The sequence below is a fragment of the Phaseolus vulgaris genome, chromosome 11 (assembly GCF_000499845.2).
Source record: "Phaseolus vulgaris cultivar G19833 chromosome 11, P. vulgaris v2.0, whole genome shotgun sequence".
Taxonomy (NCBI): domain Eukaryota; kingdom Viridiplantae; phylum Streptophyta; class Magnoliopsida; order Fabales; family Fabaceae; genus Phaseolus; species Phaseolus vulgaris.
Genome location: NC_023749.2, coordinates 18521887 through 18528940, shown reverse-complemented (window position 1 = coordinate 18528940; position 7054 = coordinate 18521887). Strand labels below are relative to the sequence as shown.

Genomic DNA, 7054 nt, shown 5'->3' with positions numbered 1-7054 from the left:
TGACCAATTATATAGAAACCAAATTAACAACTATTTTTTTTTTTAAACCAATTTAGTGACCAAAATATGTAGAAACTTATTTATTGACCAAATATATAAATAACAAAAAATGGATGGTCATTGGTCTCTAAATAATGTAATTTATTATAATATATATATATATTTCTTTTATTATTATTATTTATTTATTTATTATTTATTTTATATTTAGTTTTTTTATTTCTATTTATTTTATTTTTTATCAAGTGTAAAAATCAATTCATTTAGGTGTGGTAAAGGAAACATTCTATTGATAAAGCTTACATATATATTGTCAAATCTCTTAGGATTAAGTAATTCACTGCAGTTCTGGATAAACATGAATAAAAAAACTCAATTACATTTCAATTTCAACTTTGATTTGCTACAGCCCCCAAACAACAGCCACGATACTCGCAATCTTTTCTGTATCAATTGACATTACATAGCATGGTAACTTTCAACCAAATAGTAAACAAAATAGGTAAACAAGCCTGCATGAGATAAATACCCAAAATCCACCTAAAAGCACAAAATTCACCGGGACGAAGAATACAGTGCATTTACATGAGATAAATACCACCTAAAAGCACATGAGAATATCCCCCATTAGAGAGTGACTAAAAAATTAGAGTGAACTTAGATACTAGTTAACAAGTCACGTATAAACACCAAAATTGGAATTAAATTGAATGCCTGAGTTTATGTAATATCTTAGCTAGAGGATGAAGGTCTATTGCATACCATCTCATCAATGATCATTGATCATTGATCACCCATCAACCAAGGGAAACAAAATCATAAAATGTGTTGGCTTTACATTAATTAAGTGCAAGGCACTAAAAAAGCTGGATAACATAAATAGGAATGAATTCTGTTTGATTGATAAAATTCAATTTGCATAGAAGATTTACCAAATTCCGTCCATGGGATAAGGCATCTGGAGCAATGAACCATGTCAAAGGAGTTTGATGGGAAAGGAAGTCTCTGTGTAGATATGACACCAAGAATAGCTGGTATTCCACTCTCTAGAGCAAATTGAACTTGAGCTTCATGGTTATCTCTTGGAGCAAGAGAAACTGTTGGAATCCCCTGATCCAACAAATCACCACCCCAGCTAGCAACCTACAATAAATCAGAGTTAAGTTATTAACTTTGAAATAAACCTCAAGAAAAAGAGGTTATGAGTAAACTCACCCCACAACCAGTATCAATGGCAGTTCTCACTGTCCCCATCTTTCATTTCTGGGATTAGTTCTTGCATCATATCAACATATTCACCAACACCATTGGGAAACATAATACCCCCACCTGGAAACAGAAATTTCTCCCCTTCCTTAATCAACCAAAGTTGGTTAGACTTCTGCTTGTTGATCCAGTCATAGGGCACATTCCTGACATTAATGTAACAAAAAGTTGAACAAGTGGATAACATTTATAGTTAACTCATTCAGTCTTTTGCTTTTTAACTCTTAAAGCATGTAACATTATACCTGTACCAACACTCATCTCTGCTCTTTGGCCATCTGATTAGAGGCTTGTATCCATCTGGTGGAGGAACCAAGCATTCCTTCCTCTCAAAAATTGGAGGGCAATGGCGTTCTAACAAAGTAAGACGGAACGTGCCATATTTTCTCCATCTCTGTAAAATTATGCATGCTCAATCAACAATGAAAATTAAGCATCAGCAAATGACTACCATTTACGAAGCCTGCATTGAGATAGTACATGGAATGTATTATCAAATGGCTGCAAAATATTGACATGACTAAAAAAATAGAACACAAATACAAATTGAGATAATACTATGGACTTTTTCTTAGAAAAAAACAAAATAACCCATCAAACTGCACTATTATGTATAGGCTTTCAAATATTTCCATGGAATAAAAGGAACAGACCCTCAAGGCCCACATAAGTACCACTAGACCATCACTAATTTGTATCAACATATAAATGGAGGAGTAAAGTTAAAAATAACATTTTACTTATTCAAGACAATACTGATTGAAATTCATAAATTCCACAAGGTTGAGAATGGGATCCAATAACAAATTGATGATGAAACCAACAAATTGATAGAGGGATCCATGAATTTTATCACCCTAACAATAGTGTGGAAAATAACAAGTTAAAGAACATGTGGCCGCCAATCATTCAAAATGGAAAAAACAATAATTACTCCCATTGCCATCAGCAAAATATAATCTTATATGATAAATCAGAGTAACAAACCCACATTCAACCCAATTATTCATCAATAAATCAGTTCGTGCAACCAGGAAAATATTTGCATAGCCCTCAGGTAAAATAATTAAATGCAAATCAAATAATCTACACCCTGGTTTCATTTACAGCCTTCTTGCACAAAAATAAATAAATGAACGAGTATATATGAATGTAAGAGAGAAATAGAGAGAGAGAATGGCAATGGTTCAGGTATAAAGAAACCAAATGGCAGATCACTAATAGTCCCTCCATCATTGGGCATCAACAAATAGCACGGTAGACAACTTACTGTAATCTTTAATTTATGTTAATGAGCAAAACATTGTTTCGCTATCTGCTTATAGTTCTAAAAAAACACAATTAAATATGTAAACCCTGATAAGAAATTTGACTTCACAAATCCCTCAGATCTTATATACAATCACTTAAAACATTTATTACTTACTGTAATCTTTCAAAGAAAAAAAATTATTAAAAGAATTAAGAGAGAAAAAGATGCAAATCAAGTTGTGAACAAAACCACAAAGCCGCTAAATAGTCTACTTGTACATCCTTGGCCATCATTGCAGATTTGGAGGTAATTAGTTTTCCACTATCATTCTCAATTCTCAAATCCATTTATTATAGTAAAAACATGATAATAATAATTCTAATCAATACGAAAAGAAATGAATTAGAATAAATGGGAGAATTATTTAATACTAAGATTAATGTTGAAGCACGCCAACTATAGACTTTATACAATTCCTATTCCTCTATTCTGTTGTTTATCAGCTCTTTCACATTCGAATAGAATGTGGTGCAGTGTGTTCTGTGGGATTGAAAATTGAAAGTGAATGGATAGGAAGCCGTTGGGAATTGGGAATAGCAACGAAGGAGAATGAGTAACCTAATTTAACCTGAAGATGAAGAGCCTAGTGATTGGGGGTATCCAATTCCGAAGGGTTGAATTCGTGGTCAATGTCGCAAAGCTTTTGAATCTCCGCGATTCGACTGAAACAAAGACACAACAAGCGTGACAGAGAGAGAGAGAGAGAGAGAGAGAGTGGATAATTAGAATCAGAACACAGTAAAGGAATGAAACCTATGGACGTTGCCGTCGCAGGGTGCGTTGCCGTCACGGATGCGTTGCCGTCGTGCCATTACAAGGTGCGGGTTGCAGAGTGTGTGAAGGTGCGGGTTGCAGAGTGTGTGAAGGTGCGGGTGAGGGACGAGACAGATCAACTTTCAAATTCCAAACCATTTGCTCAGATTTTAAAAAAATTAAATAAATTTTTGAAAAATATGCATTTTTATTTAAAATAATTTATTAAATTTTTAATTTAAATAATATTTAAAATTTATTATTAATTTAATTTTATATTTAAATAATATTAAAATATTATTTTAAATGTAATTTTTAAATTGATATAATTATTTTAATATTATACTAAAATTAATAAATTTATTCATATCAATTTAAATTATTTTATAAATTAATAATTAATTTTATAAAATTTAATTACTCCAAAATTAGTATCTAAATTCAAATAATAATGACTAAAAATTAAAGCATCTAATTATGATTAGAAACTACAAATTAGTTTCTAATTCTATTATTTTTAGAGACAAAAAATTAGTTTCTAAAATAAATTAAAAGTAACTAAAAAAAGGTTTCCAATTACATCTTAACAAGAAACTAAAAAAATGGTCACTAAAAAAAACTTTTATTTTTATTTTTATTATTAGCAACCAAAAATATAGTATCTAATTATATTACAAGTTTTATTAATAATAGATACCATTTTAGTAACCAATAATTTTTAGTTTATAAAATGGTATCTGATCCGGTCGGTCATCGGTAGTCGATGACGTCAGCAGCAGATAACCACGTGGACCACTTGCAGGGTGACACGTGGATCAGGTGGCAGAGAAATCAGGGAGGAGATCACCCAGAACGGTGATCGGTGGTTAGTAACCGAGTGGCCACCGACATATCAGTTCCAAGATAAACACCTGGGGGGAGAACGCGAGAAGCAATAGAGCACCGATCAGTCATCGGGTGCATGGTCATCGGGGTTTCGTGTTACACGCAGTTAAACTGGGACTGAGATTCCCAGCGAGAGCGTTACGCATGGACCTCGCATGATCATATCTCAGAGAAAGAGGAGCTGCTCGCCGGTAGAATCGTGCACGAGAGTGGCCTGAGGGAGTTAGTAAACCGGTCAGTGATTGGTGACTCTCTTAACCCATTACGTGCATGACATCATGAAGGGGAAATCGTTTATGCAGAGAGCAATGCTTGGTGAGTGTGCCTAGTCTAGCCACACCTGGCGTTCTCCTGGGAGTGTGCGATTCACCCAGATGGAAGAAACGCGCTAAGTTACTCCGCAAGGGAATAACTTAGGCGCACAAAGAGATGCGCTAGAGCCCTTCAGGTAGTGGCACGTGTACGGTTAGATGTGAGTTGCATGCCTCCACGTGTCACCATCTGAGAGAGGCGCGACCAAGATAATGGTGCACTCCGCATCGTGAAAGGTACACACACCCACGTTTTTACTCATTTTGGGTACGTTTTCGCACAATAGCGTAACAGAATTCTGACACACACAGAGGATAGCGGAACAGAATTCTGTTAGGCACAGACACAGAGAGAGAGAAAAAAGAGAATCAGAGGGAGATTCAGTGACATTTTTGTTGGTGGTTCTGTGACCTAACTTGAGCGTCGGAGTGCAAACGGCCGCTAGAGGCACCGTCTGTGTGTTTTGCAGGTTGCGTTTGAAGTTCCCGCAGAAGGTTCTAAGAGCATTCTTGCGGATAGCACAGTTGCATAGGCGGGGTAAGGAAGCGACAAAGCAATTCCTCCACGCTTGAGTTGTCGACAGGATCATTTGGCGCCCACCGTGGGGCCCTGTGAATCGTGGTCCCATCCACACCAAAGTTTATGAAGTTTCTCAAAGTTTTTGCTGAGAAAATGAGGAGAACAAGACAAACATCACCTGCGCCATCTGCTGAGGAAGGAGCTGTGACAATGGCGCAGGTCCCGGAGATGATGCGTGCGCTGCAGGACAATGTCGCAGCGTCGAGAGCTGAACAAGAGAAGATGCAGACGGAGTTGGCTGCATCGCAGAGCAGGAATGATGAGCTGAATCGCGTTAATGAGGAGCTGAGAAGGACGTTACAGGCGTAGAAGGAACGCGCAGTTGAAGAAAGGATGTCGATGCCACCATCGCCTCCGAGAGCGTTCCCTATGCCATTCTCCCCTGAAATCATGAAAACCGTGGTGCCTCCCAACCTGGTGGGAGTGAAGGTGTCGTTCACGGGGGTAGAAGATCCATAAACGCATCTGACGGTGTTCCACACTCAGATGATGCTGTCTGGGGGCTCAGATGCCGTGTACTACAAGATGTTCATGAGTACACTGAGTGGAATCGCCATGGAATGGTTCGTGAGTCTGCCAGAGGGTTATATCATGTCCTTCCATTAGTTTTTGAAGCTTTTCACTGAGCAGTACATCGTTAACAGAGCACCTTCAGTGGTGTCGTAAGATCTGTTTGATGTACGCCAATATCAAGGTGAGTCGCTGAAAGACTACCTCACCCACTTCGGAGCACAAGTGGTTAGATTGCCCAGCAAGGACGAGGATATGTTGGTGCATGCGTTTAAGAAGGGAGTGCTGCCTGGTCCCTTCAGTGAGCCGCTCATCAGGAGCCATCCCAGCACCTTTGCAGAGATCCGGCGACGCGCGGTGGCGCACATAGTGGCAGAGACAGAGGTTTCTGAGAAAAGAGGAAGTGCTGCTCCACCGAAGCCGCGTGGAGGACAGGGGTAGCAACAACAGCAAGCGAGGGTGCATGAGGCAAAGGAGGGAAAGAAGGTGCAGGGGAAACCTCGTCCTTATGCACCCAGGAAGGACCAGGGCAGGGGGCGTGCAAGGGAGAATAATGCACCCCCAAGATACGATTTCATGGTAGAGTTGGCGGATCTGATCGCCCTTCCTGCCATAGCTGCAAGACTCCGAGTACCAGAGAAGACAGATAAGGTACTTGGGAGGAAGAAGAACGAGTGGTGTGAGTTTCACCAAGCCTTTGGCCACACACTCCACTCCTGCTTGGCGTAGGGAGGAAGTCTCAGCCTCCAGGTTGATTATCTTGCTCCTCAGCTCCACCACTTCGCTGTTCAGAGTATTGACAGCTTGCCACATTAAGATCTCAGTCTTGATGGTCTCCTGGACCTGCGATAGGTAGTCTTTCCTGGATTTTTCCACCATATCCCTCATTAGGGCTATGGACCCTTGGGCAGCCTCAAAGTCACTCTGCAGTGACTCCTTGTCGTGCTCAAGCTCCTTGACCCTCTTCTCCAGGACCAGTTGCTTGCGGTGCTGGGTGGAAAATTCTAGGGAAAGCACTATCTACTTGGCCAAGTGCATGTCCACCTCTTGCCCACTCCATTTGAGAAGCTCCCGGCTGCGTATGAGATGTCGAACCAAGGCAATGACTCGTCTGAAGTTTTCATTGCTAGCACTAGAGCTGTTTGGCTGCGAGCTGGCCTCACCACCTTCAGCAGCAGAGGTTGGCGGTGGTGGTGATGCAGGAAGTCTTGGGAAACCCCCCGAGTGGGCAGAATCACTCCCAGCAGGTGGAGTGGGTTGACCAATAGCTTGGCCCGCTGGGGGTGGGGGTGGAAGTGATGCTGGAGACGGAAGTTGGGGCGTTGGAGATGGTAGGCACTGAGGGGAGGGGGAGGAAGTTGGTGCTGGGGCAGGTTGAGTAGGAGGAGGTGGGGGTGAACCCTCCTCGATCTGCACCACTTCGATTTCCCCAGGCCT

General features: G+C 40.3%; 1 pseudogene; it reads right to left on the bottom strand.

Moving 5' to 3' along the window:
• Positions 1-216: 216 nt before the first annotated feature.
• Positions 217-6505, bottom strand: LOC137835981 (probable methyltransferase PMT21; annotated as a pseudogene).
• Between the last annotated feature and the right edge of the window lie 549 nt (positions 6506-7054).